Source organism: Pangasianodon hypophthalmus, chromosome 1 (assembly GCF_027358585.1).
Source record: "Pangasianodon hypophthalmus isolate fPanHyp1 chromosome 1, fPanHyp1.pri, whole genome shotgun sequence".
NCBI lineage: Eukaryota > Metazoa > Chordata > Actinopteri > Siluriformes > Pangasiidae > Pangasianodon > Pangasianodon hypophthalmus.
The window spans coordinates 32794327-32812116 of record NC_069710.1 but is presented as its reverse complement, the minus strand read 5'-3'; the positions used below and the strand labels follow the sequence as shown (position 1 = coordinate 32812116).

General features: G+C 37.7%; 1 long non-coding RNA gene across 1 annotated transcript; it reads right to left on the bottom strand.

Annotated features, from left to right (window-relative positions):
- Window positions 1-307: 307 nt before the first annotated feature.
- Window positions 308-3998, bottom strand: LOC117597408 (uncharacterized). Its single transcript, XR_004578246.2, has 3 exons — window positions 3901-3998; window positions 906-1045; window positions 308-796 (listed from the first exon to the last, which is right to left on the bottom strand). It is a non-coding gene; the product is annotated as an uncharacterized LOC117597408 (long non-coding RNA).
- Window positions 3999-17790: the final 13792 nt, after the last annotated feature.

Genomic DNA, 17790 nt, shown 5'->3' with positions numbered 1-17790 from the left:
GAAATTGCTATAGCAGGTAGTTTTATTTATCAATAAATTTATTTTAGTTCATATCAGATTTGGGCACAAAAATACATTTCCATCTCACATCTGACTCAACATGTTGTAAAACATAAAAACACAAAATAAAAATACATAGTGTACTTATTTTAATTATGAAATAATTAATATTTTGTTTACTATGTGCAGTGTATGTTTGTATATATATTTTTTTGGAAATTAAGGAATAGTCTTGGCAAAAGGACTGATGATGCAGCTGATTTATCTTAAAAAATAATAAAAAGAAAAAAATATTGTTCACTGGAGTCTGTAAAAAAATAGATTTTTTTTTACTTTGTGTAGAAAGTGTGTGTATAGCAGAGCCATGCTGTATCGAGAATGACAAATAATCTGGAGAGCTACAGAAATCAGGATAATTATTAATGATAAATTACAGCATGGATCACTAGTGATTTAGAAATGATTTACATCTTATTTTCTGGAAAAAGAAATACAGCCTTAAATCTATTCTCCATATTTGTGTCTGAAAGTGTTAGGTATATAGCATTATAACTGTTCATAGGTCCATTGGTCTATCCAGTATAATTGTCTGTCCTGGTCCAGATCACGATGAACTGAAATACACACTTATACATGCAGATAAAAAGAGGACACGTTTTTTTTTTGTTTGTTTGTTTTTTAAATTTGAATTCTTATGTTATTCTAATCTGATTACATCCATGCTGGAACTGGAACTCCGTTGCTGCTGGTTTAATAGCCCCGATATTTCTGTGAACATTCAGCCCTTCTGGTACAACTGCAAAGAAATGAATATGATTTTCATGGTGGTGGCGATGTACTCCTCTAGAGAGATCAGACAGTGTTATTATGAGTACAGCGTTATTTTTCATCAAGCTGTAAAATACCTGCAAGGCTCCAGGCTCAGTGAGGGAAAGTAATTTAACCTGCTGTCTGCTTGTGCTATTTATTGAACCGCTTCTCATCTACAGGCTCCGAGATCAGACGCGATGAGATGCTCTGTTTTGTCAAGCTTTTTTTTCTCCATCTGAAAAAAGCTCCGAGATGTTGATAATTGATATTGTGGGTGACGGGGAATTCATTTCACTTTGGTGAGAGAGTTCGCAGACACTGAGCGTAAATGTATTGAAGTACAGTGACTTGAAGCGACATCATTGACAAAAGGAACAATGGAACATTTTGTGAAGTAAAAAGAATATTTTGAAAATGCTCCACTTTCCCCACATGGCCTTCGCTGCAATCTACAGCTCTGCAGGTCCGAACTGAGATAGATGAATACATAGACAGATAGAGAAAACATTTTAGATCCAAACTGATCACATATTCTAGTCATACGTATTCATCAAAAACATAACCAACTTTTTCTGCCTGTAAAGTGCGTCTCTGTTGGCTGTACTCATCAACAATCTTCCTTTCATTTCATACGCGTACAACATGCAAGAATGTGGGTAATTACTCTAAAAGTGCTGCTTTTCAAACACCAAATTGAGGAAAATGATAGAGAAGACGACGCTATGTTTAATCTTTCATGTCTCTACATAAATTTACAGCCACCAGATAATCACTAAATCCAAAATCAGTCTGTAAAGCAAGCGGAACTGTCCATATTGAAATGTCATATAAAGTATTGCCATGCGTATTTATTAAATAAATGAAAAAGTAACATTTCTCATGAGTAGTGTAGAAGGTCCAGTTTTGAAATTATTTACAAATTTTATGTTGTCTTAAGGTACATTAAGAACCACCATTGCTTCCTTCTTTATACTTATAATTAAGCGTGTCTATTACAATATCTTCAATTTTAGCCAAAAATGCCCATATGCAAAGAATCTGTGTCAACAAGACATCATGGATAGTTGTTGTCATAATAGCACCAGAGGGGCACTGAACTACATTACCCATCAGCCCCAGCATGTCACATGACCATGTCACACGTCCCACTGATCACCTGTTTTGTGTTACTTCTAATAAGCACCTCTATTTAAATTCTGGTTTCTGTGTGTCACTGTCAAGCTCTTGTTGTTGTGTTAGTGTGTGGCTGTGTGTCACACTATCGCTCATGGTTGTATGGTTTAGTTTTTTTGTTCACGTTTATTGTCCTTGTTATGTCGTTGGTTTTGCTAACACCTTGTCTAATACACATTATCTGCACTTGCATCTGTCTCCTCTACAAATAACTGACAGTCATTATTTTTAAGTCTTTACATCATGTAGCTACAGTGAGGAAGGAAGCCTTTGTATTCCCCACAATGCACTGCAGGTATACAATAAATCATCTAACCAAGTAAAAAAAAAAAAAAAGTATATATCTATTCACTATGAGATTTTAGTTTACTCAGCTTTTTACTGCCCATCCTGCTAGTGACTAAATCTTACCTTGGTGAATGAGCTGCACTGATGTGTTCAGTAATAAAGTGAAATGAGCTTAAATAATAATAATCTGTTCAAATCTCCCTCATGACTCTGACTTAGATTAAAAAAAAACTATATGTTGATCAGATGGAGCTTAAATTGAGTCAACTTTAAACCACTTGTTCAGTTGATGAATATCATGACATTGTGCAAACTCTAAAGGCTTACTATAATCAGATACTTAACAGATTTTAATGCTTAAAGCGAAATGTCCCATTCTGAACAAAAGGCAATTCTTTTAGCAGAAAAAAAGCAACAAGCAACTCTGGAGAAACACAAGCAGCTTTAACAACATTTTGTTGACCAAGTTGACCAAAACGTGAATGTGTAAATCACATACTGTATGTTGTAATAAACCCACAACACAATGATGCAGTTAAACAAGAAAAAATGTTGCATGAACAACTGAAAATGGCCGACAGAAATAACAGAACATTAACATGTAAAACTACTGACTCAAAAGACTAGCGATCTAATATGGTGACTAGGTACTTCTAAAAATACATCTATAATTCTTTTAATGAGATTGTCTGGCTATCAGAGTCTACTAACAAAATGTTCCTGTTAGCTAAGCAAGAATGGGTAGCTAACTAGCTAAATTATCTTGCTAGGATCTGGCTAGTTTTTAGAAGTCTAGGTTAAGTCTTGCTACCCTTGAACTGAAAATACAATAATTAGCTTCCTGATTTAATTATCAACTAAATTATATCAGCTATTTATTTAAAAAACACCACTTACTGGGATTAAAACATGAGGAATGTCAGTGTTGATGTTATAGTTTGTTGAAAACTGTGTCAATTTGGTGCCTGGTCTTAGCCGTCCAGCTAGCTTGTGCTAGAAAAGATGTGTTCAAACGCTTTTAAATTTGTTCATTTCTTTTCCAGTATGAAAAATTAAATCATTTTAGACAGATTTCAGGAGCAGAACCTGGTGTCTTGTTTGATGTAGTAGGTGTTACATAATTTCCCGAGTCGTGAAGGCAAGCTGATATTTAAAAGAGGACTGAAACAGAGCAGAAGAAATGGCATGGATTCAAATGCTGTCATTTGAAAGTGGTATCCCATTGATCAGCAACTGAGAAGAGACGTCTATGGATGTTCTTTATTGAGCCAGTTTGGCCTGACTCATAAGGACCTTTTACAAAATGCTGCTGTTAGACGATTTTTGGTCCTGGTTTGCTTTGATTTGGCTCTTTAAGTCTGCATTAAATTAAATAGTATCATTTTTTTATGTCTTAAAAAGCTTCCACTCTGGCTGATTCTATAAAAAATATATTTTGCTAACCACATGCTAGTTAGCTTCTTAGTTATCAGGCTTTTAGCTAAATTACTGAACAAGCTACAATAAAATAAAGCAAAGTTATGTAGATCTCTCTTCTTCTTTCTCAATAATGTAGTTCTTTTTATATTTTCACAAATTTAATTCCGGTAAGAAAACAAAGATAGAAAACATTCAGGAGATTTTACTCACATGATCGTCTTCATTTCCTGATCTACTCTACACAAATCCCAAAGCCATAAAAAACCCATTACACATAATGCAGACCTGCTGACTTTAACAAGTTGTCACTCACAAATATGGTAAAAGAGTAGTCTTCTTTATTCCCCCTGGCTAAAAACCCCAGAAGAGCCAATCGACACATAAATCTGGAATGATTGACAGTCTTGTAGGGTGTTTTGAATGCTCTGATATTAACTGACACGTTTGGAAACCCCGCCCCCTTCCTCTCATCTCACATTAGTAATGTTTCAGCCAGTGCTCTTGTCTCCTCTCGATTTCCCCGTCTGAAATATGCAGCGTCCTCACTTTCTGTCATGGTTTTGACTTCATTAATTTGACATAAAATCTATCATTATGTGTTTGACTTGCACTAACATTAGACACTCACTTCAGTCAAAAACAGCACTTTTGGTTTTTGGCCAAAAGGAAAAAAAAATTGGCAGAGAAAAGATTAAACAGCAGTGAAAATGTCAGCCAAGTGGAAGCATTTCACAGTTTCTACAAGCAACATTAGACAAGCAATTCTGTAAAAGGACTAGTATATCAAATTTATTGTATTTTTCTTTACTTTTTACTGATTTTTTCCTCCCCTTCTTTGGACAACTCGTTATTCCTCTCTGGGGTTGGAAGGTCTACTAATGACTCAAACACTGTGTCCTTAAATCTCTGCTGAAGGTATTTTGGAGACTTCACCTTCAGGTCTGTACCCAGTAGGCGGAAGTGTTAAAAGATTTCCTACAAATAATAATGATCAAAACTCATGGGTCAAGGCGCAGATATACCGGCTCAACACGATCGATATGGGCTGTGAACTGGTAATAGCCAGAGGTGAAGAGTGAACACAAACACTGTATTTTATTTGAGATAGTGTGAGAGAGAATTCTTAGCAGTGATGACGCTTTAGAGACACGAGGCAGTGTTTAAGGTGGAGAGATGGCTTTCTGGAGGCTTGGCTTCATCAGGGGAATCTGCTTTGGGAGGAAAAATTAGTATGTTCATTAGAAACATGGCATTTTCATTCTTCACACTAGTAGCTGACGATCAGGAGGAGTAGCACCTTGTCCAACTGTATGAGAGCCATTTTGTAGTAAAACTCCCCCCCTGAAACACATAACATACTGAAATATTTGTGATGTGTTTGTGATTCTGGTGGTAATTAGTTGGTGGTGTATTTTTTTATTGGTCCTGTGAAATGCTAGCAGTTGTGGATTGGAGACGTTGGTGCAAACTCTGGACTCAAAGTCAAAGCCGTGCAGTATACAATCCAGTGGCATGATGGTCTTGATGGCAGAAGTAGAATGAAAGTTGAAATTTTGGAAGCTGATCTGTTTGAGCAGAGTATAAATTTACTGAAATATTTAGCTGTGATTAGCTACCAAATCACAGCCATGCTGATGTAATGATATATTGTGCACATGAGTGTAGTAGTTGTAGCTCCTCGTGTGTGTCAGTGTGCAGCACATTTTTCTGCACACAGGTTGTAGCCTGTGTGCTAATATGCAGACTCCATCTGTCTGGACCATAATGTGGATGTAAAAGGTGTCTATGCCATTAAATTATCTCTGCTGCACCAAACAGAAGGTTTCCTCAGGTATGTTTTACAGAAGAGTCCAAAGATAATTCTCTCTTCTTCCCCCTGGTCATATCACCTTCACAGCCATGTTACACCGATATTCAGTATATCCACACTGTTGCCTGGGCGATATTGCTAAATATATATATATATATATATATATATATAATTTATATACACACACATGGTACTGTGCAAAAGTCTTGGGTATTTGCAAAGAAATGCAAAAATAATGAAAGTAAATGTTTCTACATTAAACAAATACTATAAAGAGCAGTGAACAGTAAACAGATCCTTTGCTTTAAAAAGAAAAACAGTATCTCAGGTACAGTGTGTGCAGTTTTATAAGGAAATGAGCTGGAAGTGTTACTGAGCATCTTGCAGAAGCAGCCACAGTTCTTCTGGAGACTTTGACTGTCGACTCGCCTCTTATTTCTGCAGCGAAACCCAGCAGCCTTCATTATGTTTTTATCTGAAAAGTGTCTCTTATGGAATCTGCTGCTTTCTTTACTGACATACAAACATTTTTCTGTAACGTTTCATTTTGTGCTGGAAAACTAATGTTTGGAATCTAAAAGGTTTTTGTACTGAATCAATAATGTAGAAGTAATTAAAATAAAAATCTATAACAAAGTTTGTATTAAAAAAAAAAGTGTGCCTAAGACTTTTGCACAGTACTTCATAAAACTGGTTCAGGGTGGATTTGACCTTTTTCCCTTAAAGAAACAGTTCTGCACAAGTCAAGTTCTTCTCTAATAGTCGATCAGCAAAGATAAGTCTGGTATCTAAATTCTTTCTGGTATTTTGCTTCTTCTTTTTTGCACTTTAGGCTAAAGTTGCTATCAAGACTTTAGTGTAAATATGAACCTCAATCACTGAGTGATGTCACACAGACTCGCTGATGTCTTTAGGACACAGTCTGACTTCCTGTCTTCTATAAACTTGAACTGAACTTCAGCATGTAATGTTCTGAAGTGGCCATCTTGGACAACTGATGTTCCATCAAACTGGTTCCATTTCATCGCCAGGATTTGAGAGCTGAAGTGATGAAAAATATATATTTTTTTTAATTTTTATTAATTAATTACAATTAATTTTAATTAAATATCATTACGAAGCTTAACATGTGGGCATGTATTTTGGGGAAAAAATGTGAGATCCATTTCTGTATAAACATAGGCAAGACTTTAGGCAAGACTTCACAAAAAGTCAAAGGAAGTCTATAAAGGAGTACTAAACAATCCGAGTAACAAGTATCAGGAGTCGCTAATCAGTGAATTGAGGCCAAGCTGGAGTCAGAACTGAAGACAGCCAATAAAGAGCGAAGGAACTCGCTAGAAATCTCTGATATTTGTGGCCACTTTGTGTTGAGATATGAGACCATGAACAGGAAATTACTGCATGAAATCACTACAGGTAATTCCTCTGTGAGTAAGCAGCTGAATTTTGTCTCCTCAAAGCTTCAGTGTAAACTTCACTGATGGTTAATGAGAAGTACAAACCCTCTGTGTTTATGAAGCACCTGTTCGCTCTTAATCAGTCCCTTTGTGGTCTCTCCATGTGCTGTTTCTCAGGTACTTCTCAAACCCATCAGGATTTAGATTCAAGTGAAAAGCATGAGGATGTGAAATTTATTCCCTCGTTACTGAGAGGGGAAATTGTCAGGGAGGTGAGCAGACTTTCTGAAAAAAAAATCACATACATTTCACATGTGACTGTGAATAATCTGTGGTCATGTGGTTTAAAAAAAAAAAAGCATGTGAAGGTGTATTTCACACTGAAAAAGATTTATTCATTAGAGAAAACCATGTGAAAATGTATAGCTTAATGAATATATGAAAATATATAAATCATAAGAAATTAATGTGAAAATAAATCAAATCATTTGTTTAAAAAAAAGCATGAAGAAAAATGAATCTTTCTAAATTAAACATGAAACGTGAACATGTGAAAATAAAAACACATGCACTACATGTGAAAAATTATGATTTGAAAACTAAATAATTAAAAATGAACATATGAAAATAAATGAATCATATGTAAAAGCCACATGTAAAAATAGAATAATCATTTAAAAAATCTCACAAGAAAATAAAGCACATGCAGTACATGTGAAAAATATGTGAAACATAACGTGTCTAGTGTCAAAATCCACGTGTATATTCATGCTAGCGCTCGTGGCCTGGTCAGAGCTTGGTGTTTGCGCTGTGGAGTTTAGTGCTGTGTGTGCAGTAGAAGTTGTGTTTGTGGTGTTTAATCTTCCTGTACCGCCTGCAGCTGTGTTAAATCCGAGTTTTACACTGAGGCATTCAATTCCACACGGAGGAGCAAATTTGTGTGAAATAGCTTCACGTTATAATGGATCTGAGGAATTGAGGTTATCCTGCTGCGATTGCTGAGCTATCACACATAAAGCACCATCTACCTTCTTCCATAATGTGTTTTCTTTTCTTTTTTTTTGCTAAAATTGTCTGTAACAAGCAGTTTTCTGCTTCGGCACCGTGTCCATGCACTGTAAAGTGATGAGATCTTCTTCCCAAGTAGGAAATGATTCTGGACCAAACGTGGTGGAGTTAAAGTACATAAGGGGTTGTGTAGACTAGTCAGCTAGTACAGTAACTAGTGACTGCTGTGAGGATGTCCACTAGTCAGGTGATGGAAAAAACTGTAAGGCAGACGGTAAAGAAAGGAGATAAATATACTTTAATTGTTAGTGTGTAAATATTTCGCACTAGATGAAGCCATTGTACTGTTGACACTTTGGTGAAGTAGAGACGTGCACGCAAGTCTCTTTTAATCCCACTCCTGCTCGCTCCTGAAGGAATTCCTCTTGCAGTTATTTTTGCTGTCATTTAAAGCTAAACAAGGTCCGTGCTCTGTTTCGGAGTGAATTCCTTTGTGACCAGCGTTGTGTGAGAGCACTTTCTGAGCCTCATGCTGGCTCAAAGGGACCGATCCAGACTTGTGTTCAGATGCTACTGAGGCTGGAGTAGAACTAAACCCTCACTGCAGAACTAAAAGTCTAGGGGGTGGAGCTGGACCTGATCCAACTCCTCCTATAACCCTAATTCCTAACCCTAACCTTAACTCATGAGACAGTGTACACACACACACACACACACACACACACTTATCCAGCCTGAAACACACTTGAGTTGTGTCAATCACCTGGACTTTTGGTTTGACTCTGCCTAGGTACATGAGGCTTGATCAGGACGGACTCCTTCCCATGGACTTTTGGTTCTGCAGCTTGGAAAAACCTCTCAGGTGCTACTGTAATCATCACCTTCATTAAACTATACCGAGCGTCTGTGCCACTCTGTGTGTTCTCTTACTTCCAGAATCCGAGATTTCAGCCACCAGCTCATCCACACAAGAGCATTTTAAGATGTTGTACATCACATCCTTAAACAGTGTAATGTTTATTATTTTGAAGTATTATTTTATACCAATTTATTTACTTACGTCTTTAACGGTATAGCCTGTGTATGGCTGTTAACTGAAGTGTGGTTTGTCTCATTCTTTGCTGCATATAAATAAAAAAGCCTAAAAATAGTGACTTCCTGAAAGAGTTTTTGCTTTAACTACAGAAACGATGACTACTCAGCTACCTGCATGTGGAATTTAAATTCTGAGCCAAAATCAGTCCAACTGGAAGATGGAAATATGGTGTTCTGCACAGGTGTATGTTTTCTGGGGAGTGAATTGTTAATTCTGGACCAGCTTTGGGTCATTACTCAATTGCCATCAGGTCACATGACAAACCTGTCCTTGGCACGTCCGTGTTGTGTATGGCGACCATCTTCACAGGAAATCATTCATTATCCATAAGCTCGGAGTGTGATTCCATCTGACACCATGCTTCCTCATGTTCAGGGCCAAGACAACGAACCTGACTGAACTTATTTAAATGTCTGCGTGCCTTTGAAGTGTGCTGACAAAGAGCCTTTATTTTTGTCTTTTCAACAGCCTCAAAGGTCTCTGGTGAAGCCAGAACGCCTCGAGGCCCATTCACCATCATTTCTCTTTCCTCTCTGATCACTCCGCCTCGCCTTTCAAATTCACCCTTGAAGTAGTCTGAAAGACAAACATGCAAAGGGATGTCGCTTCACACCGCTTCCTGCTCCAGAATGCCAATAAAGTTCTCCCCCGCCTTTCCCATCTCGCTCTGTTTGGACAGGGTGTGCATGCTTCAGCGGTGGCATCTCAAATGACTGCCTGCGAAAACGAACGAGCGCTGCCAGGTCACCGAATCAAGCTCGTAATTAGAGGCAGAGTTAGCCGAGCATAAACACGCGCGTCTCCAACCGAGCCCCGTCCAGGTGCCATTATCTCCAGGATCAAAGATCAAGGGCTCGTCTTTGGAGTTTTTAATGACGCCTGTGTGCTGCTCATGCAAGGTAATGACTCGTTAGCTGATGTGTTGGCCATAATGAGCAAGTTCCCACCTATTGCTTTCATTTACTGTGTGTTGTGGAGGGTGACAGGAAGGAGGGGTCGGCTGGAGATGATGAGGATTTACCTCCACAGGGTTGTGGGTACAGCTTCAATTAGGCTGATTTGCTACTTCAGAAGAGGATCAATAACTACAGTAAGCTCTAAATGCATAAGTTCAATAGCTCAGGATCAATAGCTCGGTAAGTTCTGAGTACTCTGAATATTGGTGATCAGCTGAGACATGTTTGGTGTCTGAAGAATGTTCCTTTATTTTTTTCACTGGAGCTTCATGGCTAAATAATGAAAGCTAATAGCCACCAGCATTATAATTCAAACACACACTTGCATCAGTCTGCTTAAACAGACAGGCTGATTTGATTTCTGACTCTGTATGATGCACTGTTCTCTATAAACACGGACCAAATGACATCATGAAGCCGTGTCTCCATCGCCATCTTCCTCACTCAGACTCAGGTAGGAGGCGTGGCCTAAAGTTTGAAGGTGGGGTTTTTATGTGAGAAGGAATTCAGATGAGTTGAAAAAGTGAACAGGATATTCGGGATATTTCACAACATACCAAAATGCTTTTAAATTCTCGAATCTGATGGGTCAGAAGGTGTTGATTCATTTTCTGTAACAGCATGTGCTCATTCTAACATGTTATTGTTTCTAAAGTAACAGCTCTTTCACAGGGACTTGTATGATGAACGTTCTACATAAACACAAAAAAACGTCATTATTATGATTATTTAACATTTATGGAAGGAGTCTCCAGTGTCAGCGCTTTGTAACAGTCAGAGGTAAAACTGTAACCTTCTCTGATATCTTCAGGACAGAGGAGTTTACACTTTGTGGTTTCTTAGTAACATGACAAGCTGGCGAGGGGATGACTTTTTATAGCTGCCATAACGTAAGTGAGAACAGGAAATAAGATTAAATTTAGCTATAAATGTATAAAAAGTATGATGGATAGTTTTTTAATTAATAAAAAAGTGGTTGTGGTATAAAAGGAATAAAACCACTTTAGCAGTAACTACGCTGATAATTGTTGATAATTTTCCTAGCACAGCACAGCACAGAATGATTTGTTCTGGTTTCCATGTTTTATATATGTTTAAGTGAGACATCTTTCCTTTAAACTAACACCAGATAACTTCAGGAGCTCCTCCTGCTCTGTTATAGCTAAAGGTCATCAGTATTTTATCTCTGTCCTTTGCTTTTCATGTCTCAGACATTTTAACCATTTCATCCCTGCACATCGATGTGGCACATGGCTTACTTCAATGCAGTGTGATCAATAACGGGCCGAGATGTTCAGGTTCGTCCTCAGAGCTCGATTATCTCATTGGACAGCCGTGTTCCTGAATCTATAGGTCACGCTGTGTTTACTATAGTGCTCCGGCTGTGCATTAGTATGGCTGAGACAGGGCTTCTGAAGCCTGCCTTGCCTACCAATAAGGCTCTATACACATTTTGGGCTGATTTCATAGTGGAGTGTGTGAGCCGCCTCCCTTATACACACTCACACACACAATCTTCGGCGGTGGAGATGCTTTTCTTCTCTTTTTTGAAGTCTCAAAAGGCCTCACTGTGTCTTTTTCAGGCAGCTCGATTATAAAAGATATTTCTTTGAAGATTTTTTCGTGGAAAAATATCACAGTGAAATAAATAATAAAGATGAAATAAAGTAAAACCTCCAGCATCAGAAATGTGAGGAGCACCAGTAATGCTCTCCAAAGTCCATTAGACTGCTGCAGTGGCACTGAAGAGGTCTCACGGGGAGTGTGTGTGTGTGTGTGTGTGTGTGTGTGTGTGTGTGTGTTTTTTATTGACCCTGACTCACTGAAGGTTGTCTGTGTTGTTGGCTGTGCCCACTGAGAATTAGTAGCTTTGTGCCACACACACACACACACACACACACACGGCTGCTCTGTATATTTTTCATGGCCACTTTTTATTGTTTATTGTGATCACTGACATAAAAAGTGTCATAAAACTCGAGCTGGTTTGCTTTAAAACTCATCTGTTTTTATGGCTGAATATATTTCACATTAGAGCTTTTTTTGACATTTTTATCTCACATTTTTTTCTGCTTGAATTCTGAAGGTTTTTTTTTTTTTTTTACAACGATTGTAAGATACATTCAAATCAGCTGTAATATATTACTGGAACTGACCGACACAGAGGCTACACCTCCTTCAGTGGGGCAAACTGAAGTAGAGGCTATCACACTTGACTCGTGCTACAGGTTACTATCTAGTGAATTTTTTGAGTACCCTGTAACAGACAGTTGAGAATTATACACAGTACAACATAGTCATCCACCGTATAGTCTGGTAGCTTTTGAGCAGTTTTGTCACTGTTCAACTGTGTTCCATACAGCAGGTGTATTTTCTGTTGCCATCATTAACCAGGGTTGCCAAGATTTTTACATTTATCTCATTTATACACCGGAGCAGTTGAAGGAAGGGCCTTGCTCAAGAGCCCAGCAGGGGCAGAACTCATGACCCTCTGATCGGAAGTCCAACATCTAACCACTGAGCTACCACTGCCCAGAGCTCCAAGCCCACACAAAAGTCCTGAAATTAGCTCAAAATTCAGACTTTGGAAAAGGGAGACATGTTTCTTTCTTTTTTTCCCTCAGTATTTGCAAGGAAACCAAGATCACCGTGGTGCACATGCGTTTCTAACATACGGACATTATCCATTCCATAATCCCACTTTCACCTCTCCTAATCTTTGCCATATAAATTATATGGCCAAAAGTTTGTAGACACTTGACCATCAAACCCATATACAGTATGTTTGTTGAACATCCCGTTCCAGATTTATTCCTCCTTTGCTGTTATTATAAGATCCAATCATCTGGGAAGGCTTTCCACTAGATTTTGGAGCTCGTCGTGTTCATTCAGCACCAAGAGCATTAGTGAGGACAGGCACTGATGTTGGGCGCACCTCCTTCTGTCCATATGACTGACAGACACAGAGGCCACACCTCCTTCTGTCCATATGACTGACAGACACAGAGGCCACACCTCCTTCTGTCCATATGACTGACAGACACAGAGGCCACACCTCCTTCTGTCCATATGACTGACAGACACAATGGCCACACCTCCTTCTGTCCATATGACTGACAGACACAGAGGCCACACCTCCTTCTGTCCATATGACTGACAGACACAATGGCCACACCTCCTTCTGTCCATATGACTGACAGACACAGAGGCCACACCTCCTTCTGTCCATATGACTGACAGACACAATGGCCACACCTCCTTTCTTCTATAAGACTGACAGAGGCCACGCTTCCTTCCTTCACTGAAATTGAATTTTGTACTTCCTGAATGAGAAAAAAATTAGAACTATGGAGGAAGATGAAAGAGACCATGTGTGTGTGTGTGTGTGTGTGTGTGTGTGTGTGTAAGTGTATAGAAAGAGAACGATTGAATGAGTCACACTTCATCCAGGTATCGATCCTTCACTGCACAGAAACCATAGCTCTGATTTCATGTCAGAACTAAAAGGAAAATCTCACTCACTTCATTTCCTGCTGTGAAACTGGATTTAGGATGTTGATGAACTGCTATTTATTTCATGCTAACAACATAAGGACAATAACACTTTCAACACACTGCTAGTCAAAAGATTTTGAACCCTGTGTATTAACATTTTTGGTTAAACTCCAAGAAATGGAGAAACAAAAAATCTAAGAGAGAAATACAGAATGAGAAATGTGTGACTTTATTTTATTCACTTTAAAGACAATGTAGAGTTCCACTGCAATCTGAGAGTGGATGAGCCCTTATAGACAAATATTTAGAGATTTAATTATTTTAAAGAATTTCTTTCTTATTTAGTAGAAGTGGTTCAACTGTAATAATAATGGGGGAAAAAAAACCTGCATGTAATCAAAAACTTTTGACTGACAGTGTGTAGAACTCTCAACATTAATATCATTGAAAAAATATGTTTGTCTGGAGGGTTTAATTTAACTTTAACAGCTGGGTGGCCAGATGTTTAGTTTCAAGTTTTTTGTGTTTTTCAGCAAGATGATAATAAAATACGTTCCACTTTGCAATAAAGTTCCCTTAACTCCTGTAACCCTCATTAGGGATAAATTCACACCCATACAATTCATTTTAATTTAATTTAATTTGAATGTATTTATTTCTGTAAAGCTGCTTTGTGACCATGTCCATTGTTAAAAGTGCTATACAAAGTTCAATTCAATTCAATTTTATAACATAAACCATCAATAATGTTAACAAAGTACCAATTCTATTCAGGTTTATTTGTATAGTGCTTTTAAAAGTGGACATTGTCACAAAGCAGCTTTACAAAAATATATAAACTCAGGATATAAATTTTAAAATGATCCCTAATGAGCCAACCAGAGGCAACAGTGGTGAGGAAAAACTCCCTGAGACTTCATGAGGAAGAAACCTTGAGAGGAACCAGACTCAGAAGGGAACTCATCCTCATCTGGGTGACACCCGATAGTGCCATTATAAATCATTCCCTTCTGTAACTGTGTACTACATGGACAAATAGTGCAGTTGTGTAAACAGGAACTTATGAGCAACTTATGAATGAGCATCAGAGTTATTTCTGAATTTATTATAGTTTTAACTCAAAGTCTATTGTATCAAACTGAAGTTATTAACTGTTCAATTATGGAGACTAGTGTACAAACAGAGTGCAAACTGTTCTTAGCAATAAGGAAATAAAATAATATTCACATTTATTGAAGTTTTTTCTCACATAAATGTTGATGTAACTTTTTTCAGTCACTGACTGAATAATTGAATAAAGATTTATTTTCATTAAGTTGGGTCTCAATGGTGACAATTTCAATTTCAACAGATCCTGTAATCACTGGAGAAATCCACATTTCAGAACTCAGCAATCTCCTAATTAGTGCCTAATCTACAAACCCTAAAAGTCAATGTCTAACTCCGAGTAATTGGGAACGAAAGCCAGCAAAGTTTTATACAGAAGTGCATGGATAAGTAACGTAACGTCTTTTAATATTAATCACTTTGCTCAATAATGAAACCATATACGAGTTAAAAAAAAAACAACAGGATTACAGTAGCTCATTTAAATAACAATCCCGTGTGTGTGTGTGTGTGTGTGTGTGTGTGTGTGTGTGTGTGTGTGTGTGTGTGTGTGTGTGTGTGTGTGTGTGGGTGGGTGGGTGTGTGAGGAATTTTTTTTAAAGGGTGAACATATTGTTCTTTTCCTGTTCAGAGACATGCAAGACATCTGCTAATTAGATGCCAGTGCATGATGAATGATATGCAGAAGTAATTAATTTAACAACATGTCGACGCTCGAGTCATCAAACATTCATTTTAACCCCTGTGTAGTGTGTAATTATAACTCTCGGGGTTCTCTCTTTGGGTTCTTCTGTTTACTGTGATCATTCCAAAAGGAACATGCATTTTGTAAAATATCTCGAAGTATATTAAATATCTGTAAAGTATTAAAAACAAAAACAATACGGCATAAATCTCCATTTTTCAATGCCTTAAAACTGAAATCAATATCAAGTCGCTAAAGCACAGTAAAAATGTGGAACACTTTAACTGGAAATTCAGAAAAGTGCAAAATAGAAATTCTATAAACAAAATTTCTGCAAATAAATAACTCAAAGGAAAAGTCTACCCTGCAACATGTTAAATATGTTTATGTGAAAACATTACCAGCTCCACGGTCCCCAGTTCTATCCGGAGCTCAGGATACTGTCTGTGTGTGGGTTCCTCCTGGTTCTCCAGTTTCTTCCAACCTCCCAAAAACATTCTAGTAAGTGGATTGGTGGCTCTAAGACCCCCCATGCATATATGGATCTTTTTAAAAATGTATTTTTCCCCACTTCTTTATAAAAAACTGTTTGCACAGACAGTGTTATTTTAAATAACTCAATGCAAAAACACTCGCATGAGCAGGCCGGTCAGTTAGGTGGTCGTAGTAGCCTGTGTCATAAACTGTACCATAAAACACCTCAAGAATAACATTCAGAGCTGGATATTGAGCGGTAAAGAAGAGAAAACTAAAAAAAAAAAAAACACCAACATGAAGGTTCATTCATTTATTCATCTTTAGTAACTGCTTTACTCTGGACAAAAAAAAAATCACAAATGATGTGAAGATGATGAGGTGGAAGCACTGCTCAAGGGTCTACTCATCCAAAATCTCCATTCTCAGTGACTGTGACATCACAGCGCTCGTACTTGTAGCGATAAGCCGCAGCCTGCTTATATTTCTACAGCCTAAATAGTATATTTATGTTACATCATATCTTCAGTATATAGCAGCTTCTTATACAGCTCAGTGACTGACTCGTCTATAACATCAGGCCATGGCTGTTTTCTGTTGTTGGCCCTGCTGAACTCATCTGGCTTTCACAGGACATCTCACTGAGTCCTGACTTTTTGGCAGGAAGGAAATATTCTGTTTGTAGAGACAGTATCATAATCTTCAAGATGTGGCTTGTTGTGTTACAAAATATAGTAATAAATAACTCATATAAATAAAAACACACTGCATATCTAGGCCCTGATTCAGTAAAGCTTTGCACCCAACCAACTTTACCGTTTTGTCTTTGCCCTAATAGATGTGCAAAAGAAAAGGGGGTGGAGACAATGAAATAGATTCCAGCTTCTTTCACCCTTGCCATTTATTATTAAACAGCTGTTTTACATGTAATACTTCAGGAAGAATCCACCAGCTGGGCCAAATGCGTCAGCTTTTAAAAAGAGCTTCAGAAGTTGAAAAAGTGTGACTTTTCTGAAAAGCATTGAGTGACATCAAGCGCTTTTTAACTCCCAACCAATCAGGTTGCAGCTAAGAGGACAAGTGAGAAAAAAAAACACCAAATTTTGGTGCCACCAAAGTGAAATCAAGACAAAACGAACATTCCATCTCCAGTTTTACACCAATTTTTCTTTTCTTTGTCTATATTACTGATAATAATAAATCTAATCTAGAGAGCAAGTTAGTTAAGCTGCTTTGTGACCAATGTCCATTGTTAATAGTGCTGTACAAATAAAATTGAATTGAATTGAAGTTAGTCAGCTGATACTAGCTAGTACTGGTAAGAGTGTTGTTATGGTTACCGTGTGTGTGACTTCTGAGCCGCTTTTTTCTACCGAGTATGAAAGCAACCTAATTTATCAAATTATTATGGCTGAAGTGCAAGTATTAAATCTGCGGAAGCCCATTTCTGCTAGGTAAAGACAAAATTCTACCATTTACTATGTCTTCATAAAGAGACATAGACATCTAAACTATTCCTTTGTATCAAAATATAGTCGATTTCTCACATTTTATATTCAAAACTCCCCACACATTCACACCACTGATGCCAACAGCATATAAAGAGGCTGTAATTCTTTGTTTTACATTTACCTTATAAACTTTAAGGTTAAATTCCTGTGATCATTTGACCAGTATATTTGCTGCATCTCAGAACAAACCGAGGACAAACCGAGGACAAATCACACACACAGCAACCTCTGTGAAATATTTTATCTTCTACTTTTCACACAACATCATTTACACAATCAGTCTTTGTAAACCACAGACAAACACACCCACTAACCGCAGGGGTAATTTATCAGAATACACACGCATATTAGCACTCGATATTTCAGAGCTTTATAAATCAGTACCATAGTGTTTTGCATTAACCATTACTTTTGGGATATTGTGTGATAAATTGTCTACCAAAAACCTGGAAGGTTTTTGCAAAGGTTCCTCAGGAAGATCTCAAGAGTCATCATTCTATATGGGTTCAGAGATTTGAATGTGGGCTACGCAGTCACTCAGCCAGAAAGCTGTGAGTT